This window comes from Schistocerca americana, chromosome 2 (genome assembly GCF_021461395.2).
Source record: "Schistocerca americana isolate TAMUIC-IGC-003095 chromosome 2, iqSchAmer2.1, whole genome shotgun sequence".
Lineage (NCBI taxonomy): Eukaryota > Metazoa > Arthropoda > Insecta > Orthoptera > Acrididae > Schistocerca > Schistocerca americana.
This window is the reverse complement of record NC_060120.1, coordinates 352,793,950-352,820,286: the sequence shown is the minus strand read 5'-3', so window position 1 is coordinate 352,820,286 and position 26,337 is coordinate 352,793,950. Positions and strand designations below refer to the sequence as shown.

The following is a 26,337-nucleotide window of genomic DNA, read 5'->3' as shown; positions in this document are numbered from 1 at the left end:
CTCCAGGACCTGACGGTATCCCCGTGGAATTCTACCAAGTGTTCTGGCCACAAATGAAAAGCAAGTTGCTATGTATGTACAACGAAATCATGAGTGGCACTGTTGCCGCTCCCAAAGAATTTCCTGAAGGGATCATAGTTCTAATTCCTAAAAACTCACTTAGCAAAGCGATTGAAAACCTTCGCCCAGTAACATTACTCAACAGTGATTACAAAATTATGGCCCGCGTATTAGCAAGAAGAATAAAAATGGTTATTAACTCTGTAACTGGCACGTACCAAACATGTGTAGGCAAAGACAGAAACATTTATCAGAATATATGCGAATATAGGGATATAATATCAACCGCAAATGTATGCCGAATAAAATGTGCTTTAGTGTCATTAGACTTCGAGAAGGCGTTTGACAGGGTCGATCATAAGTATCTTCTTGGTATCATGGAAGTAATGGGATTCCCACCACGATTCGTGAGGATTATTCAACAAATTCTGAAAAACAGTGTAGCACGAATAATGATAAACGGCCAACTAAGTAGAGAGATTGAACTGACTGGATCCGTACGTCAAGGTTGCCCAATGTCAATGGCCCTTTTCGCAATAGCAATAGAACCTCTCCTCGCGACACTCACGCATCACCTGCAAGGATTGTGTATAAACGGCAAGAAAATAGTGTGCAACGCCTACGCCGATGATGTGGGCGTCCTGGTTATAAATGAAGATGAAGTGGCGAAAGCTCTTCAGATTGTACACACATATGAACTTGCTTCTGGCGCCAAACTAAATAAAAGGAAGTCAGGCATCATGAACCTAGGCAGAGGAATATCCATGCAAAATCGGGGACAATTGACGGAAGTATCCACATTGAAATGTTTGGGTATTGAATTTAGGAGCAACATCCAACACACTATTGCCGTCAATTATAAAAAACAACTTGCAAGCATACGAGCATCTGTACAAGGAAACAGTATGAGGCAACTGGACGAGATACAGAAAATCAAACTAGTAAATGTGTATATAACATCCAAACTTAACTATGTTGTCCAAGCTTTTCCGATGCCATTAGAAACAGCCAGAAGAATTTCATCCGCGATAGGAAGCTTTGTATGCCAAGGCAACATTTTCAAAGTGAAGTTCAATACACTAACACTCCCAACAAGGAAAGGAGGTTTAAACCTTGTTGATGTCAGTTACAGGTCACGAGCGTTATATGTGTGTCGAATGTGCAAGCAATGGAAACAGATGCCCGACAGCTTAACGGCCCACTTGCTGAATGAAATTGCTCCAACAAGCATGCAGCCGCCTATAGATGTGAAGCATATACCAGCTGGTCTTTGTCACCTGAAAACTTTTCTCGTTGAGTACAGTTATATCTCCTCGAGGCTCTCAGAACAGCAGTTGAAGAGAGTAAAGGACATCTATACATATTTGATGGAAGCTAAGGACGGAAATATTATTGAAAGAAAATACCCCAACAACGACTGGTCTGCAATTTGGAAAAATATCGACGATCGGAACTTACCCTCTAAGGTGAAAGCAACTTGGTATAATGCAGTCAACAGGAAAATTTCAACTAATTCCAAATTGCACGCTATACATCTCACAAATTCACCCTTGTGCGCGTCATGTAACCTTCTTGACACTGAAGAACACCGATTCGTGTGTGAAAGAGTAAGAGACATATGGCATATAGTTAAGCAGAAATTAGCGACCGTTAACAGAACATCTCCAACCGTTTTCACCGCCGCAGATTTTCTGACTCCAGACGCAGTGCCATACCCTGATACGAAAAGAAATGCTGTTAACTGGCTAAAAGGGCACACTGTGCACTATATCTTGAAGGCAGAAAATAAAAGCAAAGAAGATTATTGGGTGTATCTAACAACTCAGCACCATCATCTCATGCGGACAAAAGACTACAAAAAAAATTACGCATGCTTCCTAAATAGAATCATGGAATAAAATTAAACAGAGAACAATAGACAGATTAAGATTGGTACGGAATTCAGAGATGTCAGCCTTGCACGATTACAGATACCTGGAACCGGAATGTCTTCGATCCTTTCACGAGACACAGCAGAAAAGAAATCAAGTCTGTGGCAAGACGCACAGGACTATATCCTCATGTAGAAATTAGACATCAAGTTTTATGTATTGTATTTTTATTTTTTATTTTTTTTTTTTATCTTATGCCATACGCGGAGAAGTTTTAAGTTCTAAAAAAACGTTCTTCAAGGGGTTGCAAGATTTTATGTTTTCCTTATGAAGATGAGAGACTTCACGTATCAGTTTATTTTAATATACTTACCTTTCCATTAGCAAGAGGAAGATTCATTACCTTTAATTAATATTAAGAAGAAACATTTATTTCTCATTTCTGTTAGCTAAGGTAATTTAGACATCTAGCTTACAGAGAAAAAAAAATTAAGAAGCCGAAATAAAAAAAAAAAAATAAAAAAAATAAAATAAAATAAAAAATAAATAAAAAAATAAATAAAAATAAAATAAAACAAAAAAATACAAAACACGAAAAAGTGGCCGAGCACTCGCAGAAAGTAAGAAAAATGAGGACCTGGCATCAAAAACTTAAAAAAGTACATACAATAAAAAAAAGTAAAAAAAAATTTTGGTAGAAGGATGGACTCATAATAACAATGATAATAATAATAAAAACGACAAAAGCAAAGAAGCTAGCCGAAGAAGGCAAAACAAGGTGAGCGTTTGGAAGGGCTGTGAGGGGAGAAGGGAGGCCCTAAAAAAAAAAAAAAAAAAAAAAAAAAAAAGGGGTATGATTCCTGCTTCGGGTGCAGGAGGACCCGGGTTCAAATCCCGGACGAGCCCTTGCGTTTTGTACAACGGTGTGGTAACAAATCGCATGGCGGTGGCTGTTTCGCGCATTTCCAGGCCTCCAAGTCAGCGCTAAAATCCGACAACCAGTTCTGAAACCGTTTCATGTTTCATTTGAGCCATGTGCACCCTGCTGATGGAACGTTTGAAGTTGATTTAAATGGTCACAGTAGAGATCGTAGCAAGTGTCTTGCTGAGTGCGACGAAAACGGGTTTCCGCCCGCAATCGAGCCGGGGACGTTCTGCGTGTTCGGCACGGCGCCTGGGCTCGGCGGCAGCTGCTGCTCTTTCCTTCCTTACGAGATACCGTCGATTCGCGCAGTCGTTATTGCAAAAGATGTCACCAAAGGCAATCGCTTCGTTAGCGGCACTTTGCCTGGGCTCGGCGGCAGCTCTACATGGAGGCACCAGCAGCCCAGCCAGGCCGCCGCCGCCACCGGTGCGCCACAGCGCAAGGAGCCGGCGGCCGCCCTGCAATGCCCCTGTCGTTGCATATTCCACCCGCCCCATATCCTCTCCATGTCTGACTCACTACCCCAAATGACACTGCAGTCGACGTGCTTATTACTATCGCTTTTGGAAGAACCAAGGCGCAGTATTCTAGTGTCGAACCGGTACTGCAAATTGGGATTAAGCAAAAATTTATTGTGTGGTCGAGCGACAGCCTCGGCTCGCTCCTCCTACATGATCGCTTCTTGTGCGGAATAATTCCTAGCTCGCCGATGGCTTCAGAGTTGGTCTTCTCGAAGTTTTGCTTTCGCACTGCATTCCGCAATCTTTTCGTTATGAGTTGTGTGCTTCGGTTTCCCGACTTTCTTGTGTTTAGTGTGTTTGGCTTCTCTTAACCCTTAGCCACCGCTTGCCGAAATTTCCTCACTATCATCTGTCGATCTGCAGAGCTCGATGAAGGCATCGCGGCCGTTCCTGAGCTCGTGGAACGGTCGAATCTGTAGTTGTTTCCAGATCTCTCCCACACAACGGCCTCCCAGAAGCTTGGATTACAGAAGTACGCCACTACTCCCAGCCGGAGATTCACGATTGAAAGCAGAATGACATGAGCTACACGCAGCTCCGATTTTTTTTTTTTTTTTTTGTGTCTGACCTACTTTGAAAGACTTTGTAGTCGATTTACTTACTACTATCGCTGTTGGAAACCAGGTGATAACCGCACAGTATTTTAGAGACGATCAGGTAATGAAAATTTAGAATAAGTAAAACAGTATCAAAAGAAGTTGTGTGGTGGAGCAGCACATGCAATTCACGCTTCCTAGATAATCGTTACTGCATAGAATAATTCTTTTGTCTGCGGCGTCTTCAGTATCCGTCTTCTGGAAATTTTGCTTGCAGTATATTTTGCAATCTTTTCGTTATGAGTTGGTGCTTGGTTTCCCGATGTTCTTTTGTTTAGTGCATTCGCCTCCTCTTAACCCTGAGAAACCACATACCGAAACTGAGGCACTGCCGGCTGTTCATAAGCAGTGCTCGATGAAGTTATTTCGCTTTTTATTCGTTGCCTTTAATATTCTTCTCAACAGTGGTGAGTGCTGCCTGCAGAAAGCGTTTATCTTGCGAATTCGCGTGAAAGTTTGTGTTCCCTGTGAGGCCCACTACTTGGGATTAACTTGACTGCTCCAGCCAGGTGGCTCGTTGGTCTAGGGGTATGATTCCTGCTTTGGGTGCAGGAGGTCCCGGGTTCAAATCCCGGACGAGCCCTGCCATTTTGACCGTGCTGAAGCGTAGGTGGAACTCAGCCCCGGTTGCAGCTCCTCAATGAAGAGTAGACGCCTGTTATAGCACGTGGATATAACAAGAATGCGGCACCAGTAAAGTACGTAGGTGGAATTCGGTAGAAAGGCAGACGGTAATTTTGCATGCAACGGAAAACAAGGTTGTCTTTGCGGGATATGTGCACCGTGAGTGGAGATTCAGCTTAATTGTGCGACAGTCTACCCTCATCTTACTAGCGACGGCAACAACCAAGGGGTGGCATGTAAGATTGAGCGTGGCTAAGAGTTTCTCATTATTAGTTAGCATCACACTTTGACAGAGCTGTGACAAGGCGAGTAGGGTGAGCTCAGGAAAGCCAGTAGCAAGCGCACTTGAAGTAGCCCTGAAGAACCGGATTATAAATTTTGCCAGCCATAATGGAGCTAGGGGCGTTCTCAGTTACCAAATACCGGTGCAATAAGAGAGCTACAGTATTTGACAGTAAAATGACGCCCTATCCGTCTAGCATACAACATTGCTTGTCTCTGCATACGCGGACGTGAGGTCATCTCGGAAATGAAATCCGAAAAATAGATTAAAATTGTTGTGTTCCCGCCCGGGATCGAACCGGGGACCTTCTGCGTGTAAAGCAGACGTGATAACCGCTACACCACGGAAACGACGGTTCTTTTCATGTACCACCCGGAGACTCGTAATAGCAACAGTTTTTCTTCTGTGTTAGCAAGGGCATCGGCTACGAGCTCCCTCCGATTCGCGAAGTTCCTGCAGTAAAAGACGTCGATGAAAACAATCCAACCGCGACAGACAGGGAGAACGCTGGCTGAGCTGCAGCCCTACATGGTGAGACCATCAAAGGTGGCGTCATTCACATGCAGTGCGTATTCGGAACGAATAGGCTCGTTGGTCTAGGGGTATGATTCCTGCTTCGGGTGCAGGAGGTTCCGGGTTCAAATCCCGGACGAGCCCTTGCGTTTTGTACAACGGTGTGGTAACAAATCGCATGGCGGTGGCTGTTTCGCGCATTTCCAGGCCTCCAAGTCAGCGCTAAAATCCGACAACCAGTTCTGAAACCGTTTCATGTTTCATTTGAGCCATGTGCACCCTGCTGATGGAACGTTTGAAGTTGATTTAAATGGTCACAGTAGAGATCGTAGCAAGTGTCTTGCTGAGTGCGACGAAAACGGGTTTCCGCCCGCAATCGAGCCGGGGACCTTCTGCGTGTTCGGCACGGCGCCTGGGCTCGGCGGCAGCTGCTGCTCTTTCCTTCCTTACGAGATACCGTCGATTCGCGCAGTCGTTATTGCAAAAGATGTCACCAAAGGCAATCGCTTCGTTAGCGGCACTTTGCCTGGGCTCGGCGGCAGCTCTACATGGAGGCACCAGCAGCCCAGCCAGGCCGCCGCCGGCACCGGTGCGCTACAGCGCAACGAGCCGGCGGCCGCCCTGCAATGCCCCTGTCGTTGCATATTCCACCCGCCCCATATCCTCTCCATGTCTGACTCACTACCCCAAATGACACTGCAGTCGACGTGCTTATTACTATCGCTTTTGGAAGAACCAAGGCGCAGTATTCTAGTGTCGAACCGGTACTGCAAATTGGGATTAAGCAAAAATTTATTGTGTGGTCGAGCGACAGCCTCGGCTCGCTCCTCCTACATGATCGCTTCTTGTGCGGAATAATTCCTAGCTCGCCGATGGCTTCAGAGTTGGTCTTCTCGAAGTTTTGCTTTCGCACTGCATTCCGCAATCTTTTCGTTATGAGTTGTGTGCTTCGGTTTCCCGACTTTCTTGTGTTTAGTGCGTTTGGCTTCTCTTAACCCTTAGCCACCGCTTGCCGAAATTTCCACACTATCATCTGTCGATCTGCAGAGCTCGATGAAGGCATCGCGGCCGTTCCTGAGCTCGTGGAACGGTCGAATCTGTAGTTGTTTCCAGATCTCTCCCACACAACGGCCTCCCAGAAGCTTGGATTACAGAAGTACGCCACTACTCCCAGCCGGAGATTCACGATTGAAAGCAGAATGACATGAGCTACACGCAGCTCCGATTTTTTTTTTTTTTGTGTCTGACCTACTTTGAAAGACTTTGTAGTCGATTTACTTACTACTATCGCTGTTGGAAACCAGGTGATAACCGCACAGTATTTTAGAGACGATCAGGTAATGAAAATTTAGAATAAGTAAAACAGTATCAAAAGAAGTTGTGTGGTGGAGCAGCACATGCAATTCACGCTTCCTAGATAATCGTTACTGCATAGAATAATTCTTTTGTCTGCGGCGTCTTCAGTATCCGTCTTCTGGAAATTTTGCTTGCAGTATATTTTGCAATCTTTTCGTTATGAGTTGGTGCTTGGTTTCCCGATGTTCTTTTGTTTAGTGCATTCGCCTCCTCTTAACCCTGAGAAACCACATACCGAAACTGAGGCACTGCCGGCTGTTCATAAGCAGTGCTCGATGAAGTTATTTCGCTTTTTATTCGTTGCCTTTAATATTCTTCTCAACAGTGGTGAGTGCTGCCTGCAGAAAGCGTTTATCTTGCGAATTCGCGTGAAAGTTTGTGTTCCCTGTGAGGCCCACTACTTGGGATTAACTTGAGTGCTCCAGCCAGGTGGCTCGTTGGTCTAGGGGTATGATTCCTGCTGTGGGTGCAGGAGGTCCCGGGTTCAAATCCCGGACGAGCCCTGCCATTTTGACCGTGCTGAAGCGTAGGTGGAACTCAGCCCCGGTTGCAGCTCCTCAATGAAGAGTAGACGCCTGTTATAGCACGTGGATATAACAAGAATGCGGCACCAGTAAAGTACGTAGGTGGAATTCGGTAGAAAGGCAGACGGTAATTTTGCATGCAACGGAAAACAAGGTTGTCTTTGCGGGATATGTGCACCGTGAGTGGAGATTCAGCTTAATTGTGCGACAGTCTACCCTCATCTTACTAGCGACGGCAACAACCAAGGGGTGGCATGTAAGATTGAGCGTGGCTAAGAGTTTCTCATTATTAGTTAGCATCACACTTTGACAGAGCTGTGACAAGGCGAGTAGGGTGAGCTCAGGAAAGCCAGTAGCAAGCGCACTTGAAGTAGCCCTGAAGAACCGGATTATAAATTTTGCCAGCCATAATGGAGCTAGGGGCGTTCTCAGTTACCAAATACCGGTGCAATAAGAGAGCTACAGTATTTGACAGTAAAATGACGCCCTATCCGTCTAGCATACAACATTGCTTGTCTCTGCATACGCGGACGTGAGGTCATCTCGGAAATGAAATCCGAAAAATAGATTAAAATTGTTGTGTTCCCGCCCGGGATCGAACCGGGGACCTTCTGCGTGTAAAGCAGACGTGATAACCGCTACACCACGGAAACGACGGTTCTTTTCATGTACCACCCGGAGACTCGTAATAGCAACAGTTTTTCTTCTGTGTTAGCAAGGGCATCGGCTACGAGCTCCCTCCGATTCGCGAAGTTCCTGCAGTAAAAGACGTCGATGAAAACAATCCAACCGCGACAGACAGGGAGAACGCTGGCTGAGCTGCAGCCCTACATGGTGAGACCATCAAAGGTGGCGTCATTCACATGCAGTGCGTTTTCGGAACGAATAGGCTCGTTGGTCTAGGGGTATGATTCCTGCTTCGGGTGCAGGAGGTCCCGGGTTCAAATCCCGGACGAGCCCTTGCGTTTTGTACAACGGTGTGGTAACAAATCGCATGGCGGTGGCTGTTTCGCGCATTTCCAGGCCTCCAAGTCAGCGCTAAAATCCGACAACCAGTTCTGAAACCGTTTCATGTTTCATTTGAGCCATGTGCACCCTGCTGATGGAACGTTTGAAGTTGATTTAAATGGTCACAGTAGAGATCGTAGCAAGTGTCTTGCTGAGTGCGACGAAAACGGGTTTCCGCCCGCAATCGAGCCGGGGACGTTCTGCGTGTTCGGCACGGCGCCTGGGCTCGGCGGCAGCTGCTGCTCTTTCCTTCCTTACGAGATACCGTCGATTCGCGCAGTCGTTATTGCAAAAGATGTCACCAAAGGCAATCGCTTCGTTAGCGGCACTTTGCCTGGGCTCGGCGGCAGCTCTACATGGAGGCACCAGCAGCCCAGCCAGGCCGCCGCCGGCACCGGTGCGCCACAGCGCAAGGAGCCGGCGGCCGCCCTGCAATGCCCCTGTCGTTGCATATTCCACCCGCCCCATATCCTCTCCATGTCTGACTCACTACCCCAAATGACACTGCAGTCGACGTGCTTATTACTATCGCTTTTGGAAGAACCAAGGCGCAGTATTCTAGTGTCGAACCGGTACTGCAAATTGGGATTAAGCAAAAATTTATTGTGTGGTCGAGCGACAGCCTCGGCTCGCTCCTCCTACATGATCGCTTCTTGTGCGGAATAATTCCTAGCTCGCCGATGGCTTCAGAGTTGGTCTTCTCGAAGTTTTGCTTTCGCACTGCATTCCGCAATCTTTTCGTTATGAGTTGTGTGCTTCGGTTTCCCGACTTTCTTGTGTTTAGTGTGTTTGGCTTCTCTTAACCCTTAGCCACCGCTTGCCGAAATTTCCACACTATCATCTGTCGATCTGCAGAGCTCGATGAAGGCATCGCGGCCGTTCCTGAGCTCGTGGAACGGTCGAATCTGTAGTTGTTTCCAGATCTCTCCCACACAACGGCCTCCCAGAAGCTTGGATTACAGAAGTACGCCACTACTCCCAGCCGGAGATTCACGATTGAAAGCAGAATGACATGAGCTACACGCAGCTCCGATTTTTTTTTTTTTGTGTCTGACCTACTTTGAAAGACTTTGTAGTCGATTTACTTACTACTATCGCTGTTGGAAACCAGGTGATAACCGCACAGTATTTTAGAGACGATCAGGTAATGAAAATTTAGAATAAGTAAAACAGTATCAAAAGAAGTTGTGTGGTGGAGCAGCACATGCAATTCACGCTTCCTAGATAATCGTTACTGCATAGAATAATTCTTTTGTCTGCGGCGTCTTCAGTATCCGTCTTCTGGAAATTTTGCTTGCAGTATATTTTGCAATCTTTTCGTTATGAGTTGGTGCTTGGTTTCCCGATGTTCTTTTGTTTAGTGCATTCGCCTCCTCTTAACCCTGAGAAACCACATACCGAAACTGAGGCACTGCCGGCTGTTCATAAGCAGTGCTCGATGAAGTTATTTCGCTTTTTATTCGTTGCCTTTAATATTCTTCTCAACAGTGGTGAGTGCTGCCTGCAGAAAGCGTTTATCTTGCGAATTCGCGTGAAAGTTTGTGTTCCCTGTGAGGCCCACTACTTGGGATTAACTTGACTGCTCCAGCCAGGTGGCTCGTTGGTCTAGGGGTATGATTCCTGCTGTGGGTGCAGGCGGTCCCGGGTTCAAATCCCGGACGAGCCCTGCCATTTTGACCGTGCTGAAGCGTAGGTGGAACTCAGCCCCGGTTGCAGCTCCTCAATGAAGAGTAGACGCCTGTTATAGCACGTGGATATAACAAGAATGCGGCACCAGTAAAGTACGTAGGTGGAATTCGGTAGAAAGGCAGACGGTAATTTTGCATGCAACGGAAAACAAGGTTGTCTTTGCGGGATATGTGCACCGTGAGTGGAGATTCAGCTTAATTGTGCGACAGTCTACCCTCATCTTACTAGCGACGGCAACAACCAAGGGGTGGCATGTAAGATTGAGCGTGGCTAAGAGTTTCTCATTATTAGTTAGCATCACACTTTGACAGAGCTGTGACAAGGCGAGTAGGGTGAGCTCAGGAAAGCCAGTAGCAAGCGCACTTGAAGTAGCCCTGAAGAACCGGATTATAAATTTTGCCAGCCATAATGGAGCTAGGGGCGTTCTCAGTTACCAAATACCGGTGCAATAAGAGAGCTACAGTATTTGACAGTAAAATGACGCCCTATCCGTCTAGCATACAACATTGCTTGTCTCTGCATACGCGGACGTGAGGTCATCTCGGAAATGAAATCCGAAATATAGATTAAAATTGTTGTGTTCCCGCCCGGGATCGAACCGGGGACCTTCTGCGTGTAAAGCAGACGTGATAACCGCTACACCACGGAAACGACGGTTCTTTTCATGTACCACCCGGAGACTCGTAATAGCAACAGTTTTTCTTCTGTGTTAGCAAGGGCATCGGCTACGAGCTCCCTCCGATTCGCGAAGTTCCTGCAGTAAAAGACGTCGATGAAAACAATCCAACCGCGACAGACAGGGAGAACGCTGGCTGAGCTGCAGCCCTACATGGTGAGACCATCAAAGGTGGCGTCATTCACATGCAGTGCGTATTCGGAACGAATAGGCTCGTTGGTCTAGGGGTATGATTCCTGCTTCGGGTGCAGGAGGTTCCGGGTTCAAATCCCGGACGAGCCCTTGCGTTTTGTACAACGGTGTGGTAACAAATCGCATGGCGGTGGCTGTTTCGCGCATTTCCAGGCCTCCAAGTCAGCGCTAAAATCCGACAACCAGTTCTGAAACCGTTTCATGTTTCATTTGAGCCATGTGCACCCTGCTGATGGAACGTTTGAAGTTGATTTAAATGGTCACAGTAGAGATCGTAGCAAGTGTCTTGCTGAGTGCGACGAAAACGGGTTTCCGCCCGCAATCGAGCCGGGGACCTTCTGCGTGTTCGGCACGGCGCCTGGGCTCGGCGGCAGCTGCTGCTCTTTCCTTCCTTACGAGATACCGTCGATTCGCGCAGTCGTTATTGCAAAAGATGTCACCAAAGGCAATCGCTTCGTTAGCGGCACTTTGCCTGGGCTCGGCGGCAGCTCTACATGGAGGCACCAGCAGCCCAGCCAGGCCGCCGCCGGCACCGGTGCGCTACAGCGCAACGAGCCGGCGGCCGCCCTGCAATGCCCCTGTCGTTGCATATTCCACCCGCCCCATATCCTCTCCATGTCTGACTCACTACCCCAAATGACACTGCAGTCGACGTGCTTATTACTATCGCTTTTGGAAGAACCAAGGCGCAGTATTCTAGTGTCGAACCGGTACTGCAAATTGGGATTAAGCAAAAATTTATTGTGTGGTCGAGCGACAGCCTCGGCTCGCTCCTCCTACATGATCGCTTCTTGTGCGGAATAATTCCTAGCTCGCCGATGGCTTCAGAGTTGGTCTTCTCGAAGTTTTGCTTTCGCACTGCATTCCGCAATCTTTTCGTTATGAGTTGTGTGCTTCGGTTTCCCGACTTTCTTGTGTTTAGTGTGTTTGGCTTCTCTTAACCCTTAGCCACCGCTTGCCGAAATTTCCACACTATCATCTGTCGATCTGCAGAGCTCGATGAAGGCATCGCGGCCGTTCCTGAGCTCGTGGAACGGTCGAATCTGTAGTTGTTTCCAGATCTCTCCCACACAACGGCCTCCCAGAAGCTTGGATTACAAAAGTACGCCACTACTCCCAGCCGGAGATTCACGATTGAAAGCAGAATGACATGAGCTACACGCAGCTCCGATTTTTTTTTTTTTTTGTGTCTGACCTACTTTGAAAGACTTTGTAGTCGATTTACTTACTACTATCGCTGTTGGAAACCAGGTGATAACCGCACAGTATTTTAGAGACGATCAGGTAATGAAAATTTAGAATAAGTAAAACAGTATCAAAAGAAGTTGTGTGGTGGAGCAGCACATGCAATTCACGCTTCCTAGATAATCGTTACTGCATAGAATAATTCTTTTGTCTGCGGCGTCTTCAGTATCCGTCTTCTGGAAATTTTGCTTGCAGTATATTTTGCAATCTTTTCGTTATGAGTTGGTGCTTGGTTTCCCGATGTTCTTTTGTTTAGTGCATTCGCCTCCTCTTAACCCTGAGAAACCACATACCGAAACTGAGGCACTGCCGGCTGTTCATAAGCAGTGCTCGATGAAGTTATTTCGCTTTTTATTCGTTGCCTTTAATATTCTTCTCAACAGTGGTGAGTGCTGCCTGCAGAAAGCGTTTATCTTGCGAATTCGCGTGAAAGTTTGTGTTCCCTGTGAGGCCCACTACTTGAGATTAACTTGACTGCTCCAGCCAGGTGGCTCGTTGGTCTAGGGGTATGATTCCTGCTGTGGGTGCAGGAGGTCCCGGGTTCAAATCCCGGACGAGCCCTGCCATTTTGACCGTGCTGAAGCGTAGGTGGAACTCAGCCCCGGTTGCAGCTCCTCAATGAAGAGTAGACGCCTGTTATAGCACGTGGATATAACAAGAATGCGGCACCAGTAAAGTACGTAGGTGGAATTCGGTAGAAAGGCAGACGGTAATTTTGCATGCAACGGAAAACAAGGTTGTCTTTGCGGGATATGTGCACCGTGAGTGGAGATTCAGCTTAATTGTGCGACAGTCTACCCTCATCTTACTAGCGACGGCAACAACCAAGGGGTGGCATGTAAGATTGAGCGTGGCTAAGAGTTTCTCATTATTAGTTAGCATCACACTTTGACAGAGCTGTGACAAGGCGAGTAGGGTGAGCTCAGGAAAGCCAGTAGCAAGCGCACTTGAAGTAGCCCTGAAGAACCGGATTATAAATTTTGCCAGCCATAATGGAGCTAGGGGCGTTCTCAGTTACCAAATACCGGTGCAATAAGAGAGCTACAGTATTTGACAGTAAAATGACGCCCTATCCGTCTAGCATACAACATTGCTTGTCTCTGCATACGCGGACGTGAGGTCATCTCGGAAATGAAATCCGAAATATAGATTAAAATTGTTGTGTTCCCGCCCGGGATCGAACCGGGGACCTTCTGCGTGTAAAGCAGACGTGATAACCGCTACACCACGGAAACGACGGTTCTTTTCATGTACCACCCGGAGACTCGTAATAGCAACAGTTTTTCTTCTGTGTTAGCAAGGGCATCGGCTACGAGCTCCCTCCGATTCGCGAAGTTCCTGCAGTAAAAGACGTCGATGAAAACAATCCAACCGCGACAGACAGGGAGAACGCTGGCTGAGCTGCAGCCCTACATGGTGAGACCATCAAAGGTGGCGTCATTCACATGCAGTGCGTTTTCGGAACGAATAGGCTCGTTGGTCTAGGGGTATGATTCCTACTTCGGGTGCAGGAGGTCCCGGGTTCAAATCCCGGACGAGCCCTTGCGTTTTGTACAACGGTGTGGTAACAAATCGCATGGCGGTGGCTGTTTCGCGCATTTCCAGGCCTCCAAGTCAGCGCTAAAATCCGACAACCAGTTCTGAAACCGTTTCATGTTTCATTTGAGCCATGTGCACCCTGCTGATGGAACGTTTGAAGTTGATTTAAATGGTCACAGTAGAGATCGTAGCAAGTGTCTTGCTGAGTGCGACGAAAACGGGTTTCCGCCCGCAATCGAGCCGGGGACCTTCTGCGTGTTCGGCACGGCGGCTGGGCTCGGCGGCAGCTGCTGCTCTTTCCTTCCTTACGAGATACCGTCGATTCGCGCAGTCGTTATTGCAAAAGATGTCACCAAAGGCAATCGCTTCGTTAGCGGCACTTTGCCTGGGCTCCAGGAGCTAGGGGCGTTCTCAGTTACCAAATACCGGTGCAATAAGAGAGCTACAGTATTTGACAGTAAAATGACGCCCTATCCGTCTAGCATACAACATTGCTTGTCTCTGCATACGCGGACGTGAGGTCATCTCGGAAATGAAATCCGAAATATAGATTAAAATTGTTGTTTTCCCGCCCGGGATCGAACCGGGGACCTTCTGCGTGTAAAGCAGACGTGATAACCGCTACACCACGGAAACGACGGTTCTTTTCATGTACCACCCGGAGACTCGTAATAGCAACAGTTTTTCTTCTGTGTTAGCAAGGGCATCGGCTACGAGCTCCCTCCGATTCGCGAAGTTCCTGCAGTAAAAGACGTCGATGAAAACAATCCAACCGCGACAGACAGGGAGAACGCTGGCTGAGCTGCAGCCCTACATGGTGAGACCATCAAAGGTGGCGTCATTCACATGCAGTGCGTTTTCGGAACGAATAGGCTCGTTGGTCTAGGGGTATGATTCCTACTTCGGGTGCAGGAGGTCACGGGTTCAAATCCCGGACGAGCCCTTGCGTTTTGTACAACGGTGTGGTAACAAATCGCATGGCGGTGGCTGTTTCGCGCATTTCCAGGCCTCCAAGTCAGCGCTAAAATCCGACAACCAGTTCTGAAACCGTTTCATGTTTCATTTGAGCCATGTGCACCCTGCTGATGGAACGTTTGAAGTTGATTTAAATGGTCACAGTAGAGATCGTAGCAAGTGTCTTGCTGAGTGCGACGAAAACGGGTTTCCGCCCGCAATCGAGCCGGGGACCTTCTGCGTGTTCGGCACGGCGGCTGGGCTCGGCGGCAGCTGCTGCTCTTTCCTTCCTTACGAGATACCGTCGATTCGCGCAGTCGTTATTGCAAAAGATGTCACCAAAGGCAATCGCTTCGTTAGCGGCACTTTGCCTGGGCTCCAGGAGCTAGGGGCGTTCTCAGTTACCAAATACCGGTGCAATAAGAGAGCTACAGTATTTGACAGTAAAATGACGCCCTATCCGTCTAGCATACAACATTGCTTGTCTCTGCATACGCGGACGTGAGGTCATCTCGGAAATGAAATCCGAAATATAGATTAAAATTGTTGTTTTCCCGCCCGGGATCGAACCGGGGACCTTCTGCGTGTAAAGCAGACGTGATAACCGCTACACCACGGAAACGACGGTTCTTTTCATGTACCACCCGGAGACTCGTAATAGCAACAGTTTTTCTTCTGTGTTAGCAAGGGCATCGGCTACGAGCTCCCTCCGATTCGCGAAGTTCCTGCAGTAAAAGACGTCGATGAAAACAATCCAACCGCGACAGACAGGGAGAACGCTGGCTGAGCTGCAGCCCTACATGGTGAGACCATCAAAGGTGGCGTCATTCACATGCAGTGCGTTTTCGGAACGAATAGGCTCGTTGGTCTAGGGGTATGATTCCTACTTCGGGTGCAGGAGGTCCCGGGTTCAAATCCCGGACGAGCCCTTGCGTTTTGTACAACGGTGTGGTAACAAATCGCATGGCGGTGGCTGTTTCGCGCATTTCCAGGCCTCCAAGTCAGCGCTAAAATCCGACAACCAGTTCTGAAACCGTTTCATGTTTCATTTGAGCCATGTGCACCCTGCTGATGGAACGTTTGAAGTTGATTTAAATGGTCACAGTAGAGATCGTAGCAAGTGTCTTGCTGAGTGCGACGAAAACGGGTTTCCGCCCGCAATCGAGCCGGGGACCTTCTGCGTGTTCGGCACGGCGGCTGGGCTCGGCGGCAGCTGCTGCTCTTTCCTTCCTTACGAGATACCGTCGATTCGCGCAGTCGTTATTGCAAAAGATGTCACCAAAGGCAATCGCTTCGTTAGCGGCACTTTGCCTGGGCTCCGCGGCAGCTCTACATGGAGGCACCAGCAGCCCAGCCAGGCCGCCGCCGGCACCGGTGCGCCACAGCGCAACGAGCCGGCGGCCGCCCTGCAATGCCCCTGTCGTTGCATATTCCACCCGCCCCATATCCTCTCCATGTCTGACTCACTACCCCAAATGACACTGCAGTCGACGTGCTTATTACTATCGCTTTTGGAAGAACCAAGGCGCAGTATTCTAGTGTCGAACCGGTACTGCAAATTGGGATTAAGCAAAAATTTATTGTGTGGTCGAGCGACAGCCTCGGCTCGCTCCTCCTACATGATCGCTTCTTGTGCGGAATAATTCCTAGCTCGCCGATGGCTTCAGAGTTGGTCTTCTCGAAGTTTTGCTTTCGCACTGCATTCCGCAATCTTTTCGTTATGAGTTGTGTGCTTCGGTTTCCCGACTTTCTTGTGTTTAGTGTGTTTGGCTTCTCTTAACCCTTAGCCACCGCTTGCCGAAATTTCCTCACTATCATCTGTCGATCTGCAGAGCTCGATGAAGGCATCGCGGCCGTTCCTGAGCTCGTGGAACGGTCGAATCTGTAGTTGTTTCCAGATCTCTCCCACACAACGGCCTCCCAGAAGCTTGGATTACAGAAGTACGCCACTACTCCCAGCCGGAGATTCACGATTGAAAGCAGAATGACATGAGCTACACGCAGCTCCGATTTTTTTTTTTTGTGTCTGACCTACTTTGAAAGACTTTGTAGTCGATTTACTTACTACTATCGCTGTTGGAAACCAGGTGATAACCGCACAGTATTTTAGAGACGATCAGGTAATGAAAATTTAGAATAAGTAAAACAGTATCAAAAGAAGTTGTGTGGTGGAGCAGCACATGCAATTCACGCTTCCTAGATAATCGTTACTGCATAGAATAATTCTTTTGTCTGCGGCGTCTTCAGTATCCGTCTTCTGGAAATTTTGCTTGCAGTATATTTTGCAATCTTTTCGTTATGAGTTGGTGCTTGGTTTCCCGATGTTCTTTTGTTTAGTGCATTCGCCTCCTCTTAACCCTGAGAAACCACATACCGAAACTGAGGCACTGCCGGCTGTTCATAAGCAGTGCTCGATGAAGTTATTTCGCTTTTTATTCGTTGCCTTTAATATTCTTCTCAACAGTGGTGAGTGCTGCCTGCAGAAAGCGTTTATTTTGCGAATTCGCGTGAAAGTTTGTGTTCCCTGTGAGGCCCACTACTTGGGATTAACGTGACTGCTCCAGCCAGGTGGCTCGTTGGTCTAGGGGTAGTCGCGCTTGCGGCACCGTGCTGGTCGGACGTGTCAGTGCTCCGCTCCACCGCGTGTTCACAAGGCGTGTTTTGAACTCATATTTCTGTTTTGCAAGTGTTGTGTTATTCTGCAGTTTATATCGTTTTCCATTTGTATTTTTGTTGCGGTCTTATTGTAGCGGGTTAACCGCTCGCTATCTGCTGCAATGTCCAGGTTATTTCCGCGAAAGTGTACACTCCGTTTTGATTTCGACAAGTCCACCCGATCTGTGCAACCGAGTTCACTGGAGATACATGACTGGATCGTTGATGTTATTGGGATTACATCTGACCAAGTGCACACCGCCTATTATGATACCGAGCAGTATTGTTTCTTTGTTAAATTACTGAATCCTGTATTACTGGAGAAGATCATGACGAAGCACGGAGGAAGTGCTATTTTCCGACACCGCGACGACTCTGTAAGTACAGTGCTCATTTCCAATGCCGATGTAGACTACACGAACGTGCGTATTTTTAACTTACCCCCTGAAGTAGAAAACTGTTATCTAAAGGAGGTACTGTCTAAATTCGGTGACGTTAAACAGATTCGACATGAACGGTGGTCAAGTCAACATAGGTTGCAATGTTACAGTGGCGTTCGATCTGTAGAAATGCATGTCAAGCAGAATATTCCATCCCATATACTTGTTTGTGACTATAAGGCTCACGTTACTTACATTGGCCAAATACCGACCTGTCATATCTGTAATGAGAGTGGTCACTTGCGTCAAGACTGCCCCAGGCGCATGTTTGTGTTAAAGAATTCCCTCCAGCAGCGTAAAAGGCTTACTTTGGCGGATGTAGTGGCAGCCAAGCCGATGACAGAGATTGGGCTCCCTAGTTCTGAAATGCATTCGGAACAGCAACAAGAAATTCGTTCTGATGAGTTTCCGGTTCTGGTTCGGAGAGACAAAGGTGCGTTGCCCCCTGCAAAACTCGATGCCGCGACCAATAAGAGGCGCCGAACTTGTGACAGCAGTGGCTCTGATACCGACACCTCTAGTGCGCATGAGACCGCGAAAAAGGACGATCGGGAATCCGGCTCGGAAGCGAAAGCTCCAATCGGTGAGGCTATTGTGGACGCTTCTCCTGCCACAATTTCAAGTGCCGATACTTCCGCGGAAGTTAAGCAGTTGCCGCTGGCTAGTGCCTTAGACCTTCCGCGACAGCCAACTCCGGCCGACCAACCTGTACGTGTGGCTCACATTCCTGCAGGAAGTACACAAACAGAGGCCTGTGATGGTGGTATACAAACACCTCTGAGCGCCGACGGTACACATCACGTGGCAGCCGCTTCGGTTCAGGACTCACAACAAGGGGAATGTCAACAACTCCAGGAAATAATACAAACACAGCTGTCCGGGTCTGTCGGTGACAACAAACCGTTGCGGGCAGAGAATGTTGCCAAACAGGCTGATAGTGCGAGTGATAGTTCAGCTGCTCGCTCGCCGGCGGTGTTGCCGCGTGCGATCCCTTCGAGGGATGTGCCGGGAGAGCAGCTTGACATCACCCACGACCCTCCCACGCCGCCGGCTGCGGAGGTGCTCCACAGTGTCCGCCCCAGGATCCGAGTGCAACCTAATGTAAATGCTGTGCGTAAAAAGAGTAAGAACAAAGACGCAAGAGTACAACTCAGTGACGTCACAGACACGAATTTCCCGGCCACAAATATGGAATGGCATGAAGATGTTGCCCTTTAAAGATATTTGCTCCTTCCGCCTCTCCAACGTACTGTCATTATGTCGCAAGCCTATACGATCACGACATTAAATATTAATAAAATCCGGTCGGAGGTGAAACTGAGTGCCTTAAAACAATATCTCTATGAGTCGGGCACAGATATCGCTCTTTTGCAGGAGGTGGCCATGCCACACTTAACTCTTCCTGGTTTTGTTGCTATTTCAAATTTTTCCCCCGACTCGAACGTGGGGACTGCCATCTTACTTAGAGAAGGCATTCCCGTCACTCAGGTTGACAAGTTAGATTCCGGTAGAGGTGTGGGTGTCACCGTTTTTGGCGTCACCATCATTAACTTGTACGCGCCTTCTGGCAGTACCTATAGAGCGGAACGAGCAAACTTTTTTAAGGAACAAATCATCTATTTGTTACGGAAAAATCCCGAACGTGTTATCATTGGAGGTGATTTTAATTGTGTTTTATCCCAGAAAGATCAGTCCCCGAATTTTAATTATTCGCCTGAATTAAAGCGTCTCGTGACCGACCTCAAACTGAAAGACGCGTGGGAAATTAGGTACCCGACCTTGGTACGATTCACACACATCGTCGCGAATTCCTGCAGCAGAATTGACAGGATTTATGTTTCCGACGTTTTAGAGAATGTCTTGTTACAAATTGAAACAATACCCTCCAGCTTCTCTGATCACAGTGGTGTCGTTGCGTGCCTGAATTTGCTGCCACAACCAACGCGTTGGTATAAAAATCAATGGAACTTGAACGTCTCCTTATTAACGGATGCTGACCTAGAGGCGGCGGTGCGACGCGCTTGGGAGCAGTGCTTGCGCACTACCACCAACTTTCGTAGCACCATAGCGTGGTGGACTCAGCATGCAAAACCCAAACTGCGAAAAGTTGTTATATTCTTCGGTATTGACAGAGCAGCCGCGATAAAGAAGACGATGGAGTTCTACTACACTATCTTACGCGACCTCTGTGATAGAGCCGACGCCGCGAACACCAGAATAGACGACATTCGCAAAATAAAGGCGAAATTAATCAATCTTAAGAGGATGCAACTGGAAGGTCTTAAGATCAAATCTAAAGTGAAGTCGGTCAGGGACGATGAAACAGCCGCTCTATACCACCTTGTCAAACATGCTAAGAACAGAAGGAGGACTTTTATTGAGGCCCTGAAACTCGGTGATGGCACGACTGTCGACACCCAGCGAGAGATTATCAAGGCACTACACGACTATTTTGTTGACACCTACACGTCAGCGGCTACTCATGACGGCTGCTATGACGAACTGTTTAGTGCCATTTCCTCTACTATAACTAGAGAAGACAATGACACAATTTCATTAGAATTTAGTAATAAAGATGTTTTGGAGATTGTCTGCCACTCGCCGATCAGGAAGTCCCCTGGTCCTGACGGATTACCCATTGAATTTTACAGGAGGTATTGGCACATCATCGGGGACAAAATCACCCAATTAGTGAACGAAGTTTTTCTAGGGAAGCCTATACCACTTGCCTTTAAGGAATGCACAATTGTGCTTATCCCTAAAGGCAGAGGTACCAAAAATATCGCCAACTTCCGCCCCATTTCATTGTTAAACTCCGATTATAAAATAGTCGCCCGTGCCATCAACACGCGAATGATGCCCCTCACTGCTAAATTCATTGGACGTCAGCAGACATGTGCCTTCGGGAGAACTGTATTGCAAACGGCAGCTTTTTACCGGGATATCATTGCGTTAACGAACGCCAGTAACGTGAAGTGTGGGCTGATCTTTCTGGACTTTTTTAAAGCCTTTGACCTCGTCGCTCACGAGTACCTCCTTGAAACCATGAAAAGATTCGGTTTCTTGCAGAACGCGATTGACATGATCACAAACATGGCACTGGGGATCAACGCAAGGCTTTCTGTCAACTCGCAACTAACCCAACCGATTCAAATCAACAGAGGGATTCCACAAGGCAGCCCTTTGTCCATGTTACTTTTTGTTCTTTCACTCGAACCTCTGTTACTCCAACTGCAGGCGAAACTCACAGGGCTAACACTTTCAGGAGAAAAAACTGTCGTAGGCGCCTATGCCGACGATGTGGGTGTGGTTGTCCGCAATGAGAATGATGTCACCACTTTAGCGGCTCACCTCCAGCAATACTGTTTGGCGTCGGGGGCTAAATTGAATGACAAGAAAAGTAAATTTATTAACCTCTGTGGCCTCCAGCATTTGCGAGTTGGCTACGCTCAGGAAGTCAGCGTCCACAAGGCTCTCGGCATCATATTGACGGCGTCCTCTTTACAGATGGCGGCGGCAAACTGGAGGGAAATAGTGCGTAAACTTAACGGTGCTCTCATTGACAATTCCCACAGAAGCCTCAATCAATTTGATCGGATTCATCTGGTCAACTCCTGTATTTTATCCAAAGCCTTCTACACGGCGCAGCTCCTGCCACTGCCTGCAGTCATTGCTAAGCAAATTATGTCGAAGGTGACCAATTTTATTTGGAGAGGGGAAATTTTTCGCGTGTCTGCCAAAACTGCGACACTCCACCCCCAGAATGGAGGGATGGGATTAGTAGATATCAAGGTGAAAGCGATGGCTCTCTATGTTACAAGGACGACCGCTATAATTAACAATGATCCTTCCGGCATTACAGCGCAATTATTCACTGCCGTCAGGCCGCCAAGTCTTGACCCACCGCTGAATATTCAGCCCATCAGTTATCGGCTAAAACATATCAGAGATTATTACCTTTCACGGAGCTACATCAGTAAAGAGGTCATAAACTCTCAACGTTTAACTGCACAAGCCATAATAGCGGACTGGAGACAACACGAAGGAACGAATCCTTTGGCAACGAAGCTCGGTGGCATGAACTGGGATATTGTATGGCGCAATGTCAGTTCCCGTGTCCTCAGTTCCGATGCTCGCACTGCCTGGTACAAAGCCATCAATGATGTGGTTAGCACGAACGAGAGGTTACATAAAATCGGGCTCAGTGACACCCCTCTCTGTCGTCGCTGCCAACTGACGGATACAGTTATCCACCGTTACACCTGCGGGGACCGTCTCCAGAACTGGGTTTGGCTTCGACAAAAAATAGCTCTTCTTACCAGGACTACAACCGCCAATGTTTCGTCAGCACTACTGTCTCGTCCTGATGTGCATTTTTATCCGCAGACGAAAAACAATGCAGTTTTGTGGTTGCTGGGTACCTATTCCAGCTACGTCTTTAATAATTTTGGCGGTGACAATTATTTGGAATTCAAGATGTTTATGGATATCGAATTCGCCAAAACATGTACGTACCAGAATCATGGGAAACTCTTCGGCAATATGCTTAAAATAGCGTTTCATCGCATGGGTATCGGATAGGTCAACTGAGTGTGACGGGGTGAGGCCGGGCCGCGGGACACCAGTAGTGCCGCGTAGAGGCCCCACTGCTTCTGTGTCGCGTCCGGACTCCCCCTCACACTGCGGCCTTCACTGACTCGCTGGACACTGGCTACAGGAACTTTCATTGAGTGAGATACGAAGCTGTGTTTATGTTACGTTTATTCTTCGAGCAGCACTTCTACTATGCCCAAGGGCGAAGTCTTTTCGTTGTCTTTTTCACCATTCCAATTTATTTTCATAGAAGGTTAAGGGTTTCGTTAAAATAAAAAAAAAACAAAAAAAAAAAAAAAATAAAAATAAAAAAAAAAAAAGTGGCGCAATTGGTTAGCGCACGGTCCTTATAAGGCAGTAGCCGTGAGCAATGCCGGGGTTGTGAGTTCGTGCCTCACATGGGGCATACTTTTACCAATTGTTCCTTTTTTTATGTGCTCTCGTTGTGTCTTTACATTTGCTTTTTTTTACTGCTGTGTGGAAATGACCGAGGTGGTCAATCGGCGTTTTCAGTTTCAAGTTGGTTGATGTGGTGCATTCCAGGTACGGCTTTCCATGACGCACGGGTCGAATTACTTTAAATTTGAAGTTAAGGTTCTTGTTTTTACTAGTTTTTCTAGGGATGTTTTTTCTTTTTTCTCTTTTCCCTTTTTTTCCCCCGTATGTGTGCTGTTCGCTGCATACCAATACATTCCGTTGCATTACTTTGGAGGGATTTATTCATTTTTCATTTCGCATGTATGTTTCCACGTATTGGACCATCCGGAGGAACTACTTGCTCTTACGCAGGAATATCTGGTTCAACGGGGGAACACCCACGTTCATTGTCATCGGGGGAGCTACATCAACTAATTGTACAGCCACAGAAGCTCGCCAACGACGGCAATTATGGAGAGCGCAAGGCCGGGCTATAAGGGGAGTTGGGAGGCCCTATAAAAAAAAAAAAAAAAAAAAAGGGGTATGATTCCTGCTTTGGGTGCAGGAGGTCCCGGGTTCAAATCCCGGACGAGCCCTGCCATTTTGACCGTGCTGAAGAGTAGGTGGAACTCAGCCCCGGTTGCAGCTCCTCAATGAAGAGTTGACGCCCGTTATAGCACGTGGATATAACAAGAATGCGGCACCAGTAAAGTACGTAGGTGTAATTCGGTAGAAAGGCAGACGGTAATTTTGCATGCAACGGAAAACAAGGTTGTCTTTGCGGGATATGTGCACCGTGAGTGGAGATTCAGCTTAATTGTGCGACAGTCTACCCTCATCTTACTAGCGACGGCAACAACCAAGGGGTGGCATGTAAGATTGAGCGTGGCTAAGAGTTTCTCATTATTAGTTAGCATCACACTTTGACAGAGCTGTGACAAGGCGAGTAGGGTGAGCTCAGGAAAGCCAGTAGCAAGCGCACTTGAAGTAGCCCTGAAGAACCGGATTATAAATTTTGCCAGCCATAATGAAGCTAGGGGCGTTCTCAGTTACCAAATACCGGTGCAATAAGAGAGCAACAGTATTTGACAGTAAAATGACGCCCTATCCGTCTAGCATACAACATTGCTTGTCTCTGCATACGCGGACGTGAGGTCATCTCGGAAATGAAATCCGAAATATAGATTAAAATTGTTGTGTTCCCGCCCGGGATCGAACCGGGGACCTTCTGCGTGTAAAGCAGACGTGATAACCGCTACACCACGGAAACGACGGTTCTTTCCATGTACCACCCGGAGACTCGTAATAGCAACAGTTTCTCTTCTGTGTTAGCAAGGGCATCGGCTACGAGCTCCCTCCGATTCGTGAAGTTCCTGTAGTAAAAGACGTCGATGGAAACAATCCAACCGCGACAGACAGGGAGAACGCTGGCTGAGCTGCAGCCCTACATGGTGAGACCATCAAAGGTGGCGTCATTCACATGCAGTGCGTTTTCGGAACGAATAGGCTCGTTGGTCTAGGGGTATGATTCCTGCTTCGGGTGCAGGAGGTCCCGGGTAAAAAAAATCCCGGACGAGCCCTTGCGTTTTGTACAACGGTGTGGTAACAAATCGCATGGCGGCGGCTGTTTCGCGCATTTCCAGGCCTCCAAGTCAGCGCTAAAATCCGACAACCAGTTCTGAAACCGTTTCATGTTTCATTTGAGCCATGTGCACCCTGCTGATGGAACGTTTGAAGTTGATTTAAATGGTCACAGTAGAGATCGTAGCAAGTGTCTTGCTGGGTGCGACGAAAACGGGTTTCCGCCCGCAATCGAGCCGGGGACCTTCTGCGTGTTCGGCACGGCGCCTGGGCTCGGCGGCAGCTGCTGCTCTTTCCTTCCTTACGAGATACCGTCGATTCGCGCAGTCGTTATTGCAAAAGATGTCACCAAAGGCAATCGCTTCGTTAGCGGCACTTTGCCTGGGCTCGGCGGCAGCTCTACATGGAGGCACCAGCAGCCCAGCCAGGCCGCCGCCGCCACCGGTGCGCCACAGCGCAAGGAGCCGGCGGCCGCCCTGCAATGCCCCTGTCGTTGCATATTCCACCCGCCCCATATCCTCTCCATGTCTGACTCACTACGCCAAATGACACTGCAGTCGACGTGCTTATTACTATCGCTTTTGGAAGAACCGAGGCGCAGTATTCTAGTGTCGAACCGGTACTGCAAATTGGGATTAAGCAAAAATTTATTGTGTGGTCGAGCGACAGCCTCGGCTCGCTCTTCCTATATGATCGCTTCTTGTGCAGAATAATTCCTAGCTCGCCGATGGCTTCAGAGTTGGTCTTCTCGAAGTTTTGCTTTCGCACTGCATTCCGCAATCTTTTCGTTATGAGTTGTGTGCTTCGGTTTCCCGACTTTCTTGTGTTTAGTGCGTTTGGCTTCTCTTAACCCTTAGCCACCGCTTGCCGAAATTTCCACACTATCATCTGTCGATCTGCAGAGCTCGATGACGGCCTCGCGGCCGTTCCTGAGCTCGTGGAACGGTCGAATCTGTAGTTGTTTCCAGATCTCTCCCACACAACGGCCTCCCAGAAGCTTGGATTACAGAAGTACGCCACTACTCCCAGCCGGAGATTCACGATTGAAAGCAGAATGACATGAGCTACACGCAGCTCCGATTTTTTTTTTTTTTTTGTGTCTGACCTACTTTGAAAGACTTTGTAGTCGATTTACTTACTACTATCGCTGTTGGAAACCAGGTGATAACCGCACAGTATTTTAGAGACGATCAGGTAATGAAAATTTAGAATAAGTAAAACAGTATCAAAAGAAGTTGTGTGGTGGAGCAGCACATGCAATTCACGCTTCCTAGATACTCGTTACTGCATAGAATAATTCTTTTGTCTGCGGCGTCTTCAGTATCCGTCTTCTGGAAATTTTGCTTGCAGTATATTGTGCAATCTTTTCGTTATGAGTTGGTGCTTGGTTTCCCGATGTTCTTTTGTTTAGTGCATTCGCCTTCTCTTTACCGTGAGAAACCACATACCGAAACTGAGGCACTGCCGGCTGTTCATAAGCAGTGCTCGATGAAGTTATTTCGCTTTTTATTCGTTGCCTTTAATATTCTTCTCATCAGTGGTGAGTGCTGCCTGCAGAAAGCGTTTATCTTGCGAATTCGCGTGAAAGTTTGTGTTCCCTGCGAGGCCCACTACTTGGGATTAACTTGACTGCTCCAGCCAGGTGGCTCGTTGGTCTAGGGGTATGATTCCTGCTTTGGGTGCAGGAGGTCCCGGGTTCAAATCCCGGACGAGCCCTGCCATTTTGACCGTGCTGAAGAGTAGGTGGAACTCAGCCCCGGTTGCAGCTCCTCAATGAAGAGTTGACGCCCGTTATAGCACGTGGATATAACAAGAATGCGGCACCAGTAAAGTACGTAGGTGTAATTCGGTAGAAAGGCAGACGGTAATTTTGCATGCAACGGAAAACAAGGTTGTCTTTGCGGGATATGTGCACCGTGAGTGGAGATTCAGCTTAATTGTGCGACAGTCTACCCTCATCTTACTAGCGACGGCAACAACCAAGGGGTGGCATGTAAGATTGAGCGTGGCTAAGAGTTTCTCATTATTAGTTAGCATCACACTTTGACAGAGCTGTGACAAGGCGAGTAGGGTGA

General features: G+C 47.9%; 18 non-coding genes across 18 annotated transcripts; 11 read left to right on the top strand and 7 right to left on the bottom strand.

Moving 5' to 3' along the window:
• Window positions 1–4,484: 4,484 nt before the first annotated feature.
• Window positions 4,485–4,556, top strand: Trnap-ugg. The gene has a single exon. It is a non-coding gene; the product is annotated as a tRNA-Pro (tRNA).
• A 601-nt stretch (window positions 4,557–5,157) lies between these two features.
• Trnav-uac lies at window positions 5,158–5,230 on the bottom strand. Its single transcript has one exon. It is a non-coding gene; the product is annotated as a tRNA-Val (tRNA).
• Window positions 5,231–5,465: 235 nt separating this feature from the next.
• On the top strand, window positions 5,466–5,537 carry Trnap-cgg. Its single transcript has one exon. It is a non-coding gene; the product is annotated as a tRNA-Pro (tRNA).
• A 1,643-nt stretch (window positions 5,538–7,180) lies between these two features.
• On the top strand, window positions 7,181–7,252 carry Trnap-ugg. The gene has a single exon. It is a non-coding gene; the product is annotated as a tRNA-Pro (tRNA).
• Window positions 7,253–7,853: 601 nt separating this feature from the next.
• Window positions 7,854–7,926, bottom strand: Trnav-uac. The gene has a single exon. It is a non-coding gene; the product is annotated as a tRNA-Val (tRNA).
• A 235-nt stretch (window positions 7,927–8,161) lies between these two features.
• Window positions 8,162–8,233, top strand: Trnap-cgg. Its single transcript has one exon. It is a non-coding gene; the product is annotated as a tRNA-Pro (tRNA).
• A 1,642-nt stretch (window positions 8,234–9,875) lies between these two features.
• Window positions 9,876–9,947, top strand: Trnap-ugg. Its single transcript has one exon. It is a non-coding gene; the product is annotated as a tRNA-Pro (tRNA).
• A 601-nt stretch (window positions 9,948–10,548) lies between these two features.
• On the bottom strand, window positions 10,549–10,621 carry Trnav-uac. Its single transcript has one exon. It is a non-coding gene; the product is annotated as a tRNA-Val (tRNA).
• A 235-nt stretch (window positions 10,622–10,856) lies between these two features.
• Window positions 10,857–10,928, top strand: Trnap-cgg. Its single transcript has one exon. It is a non-coding gene; the product is annotated as a tRNA-Pro (tRNA).
• A 1,644-nt stretch (window positions 10,929–12,572) lies between these two features.
• Window positions 12,573–12,644, top strand: Trnap-ugg. The gene has a single exon. It is a non-coding gene; the product is annotated as a tRNA-Pro (tRNA).
• Window positions 12,645–13,245: 601 nt separating this feature from the next.
• Trnav-uac lies at window positions 13,246–13,318 on the bottom strand. The gene has a single exon. It is a non-coding gene; the product is annotated as a tRNA-Val (tRNA).
• A 235-nt stretch (window positions 13,319–13,553) lies between these two features.
• Window positions 13,554–13,625, top strand: Trnap-cgg. The gene has a single exon. It is a non-coding gene; the product is annotated as a tRNA-Pro (tRNA).
• A 558-nt stretch (window positions 13,626–14,183) lies between these two features.
• Window positions 14,184–14,258, bottom strand: Trnav-uac. The gene has a single exon. It is a non-coding gene; the product is annotated as a tRNA-Val (tRNA).
• Window positions 14,259–14,493: 235 nt separating this feature from the next.
• Window positions 14,494–14,565, top strand: Trnap-cgg. The gene has a single exon. It is a non-coding gene; the product is annotated as a tRNA-Pro (tRNA).
• A 558-nt stretch (window positions 14,566–15,123) lies between these two features.
• Window positions 15,124–15,198, bottom strand: Trnav-uac. The gene has a single exon. It is a non-coding gene; the product is annotated as a tRNA-Val (tRNA).
• Window positions 15,199–15,433: 235 nt separating this feature from the next.
• On the top strand, window positions 15,434–15,505 carry Trnap-cgg. The gene has a single exon. It is a non-coding gene; the product is annotated as a tRNA-Pro (tRNA).
• An 8,373-nt stretch (window positions 15,506–23,878) lies between these two features.
• Trnav-uac lies at window positions 23,879–23,951 on the bottom strand. The gene has a single exon. It is a non-coding gene; the product is annotated as a tRNA-Val (tRNA).
• A 1,955-nt stretch (window positions 23,952–25,906) lies between these two features.
• On the top strand, window positions 25,907–25,978 carry Trnap-ugg. Its single transcript has one exon. It is a non-coding gene; the product is annotated as a tRNA-Pro (tRNA).
• The last annotated feature ends 359 nt before the right edge of the window (window positions 25,979–26,337 follow it).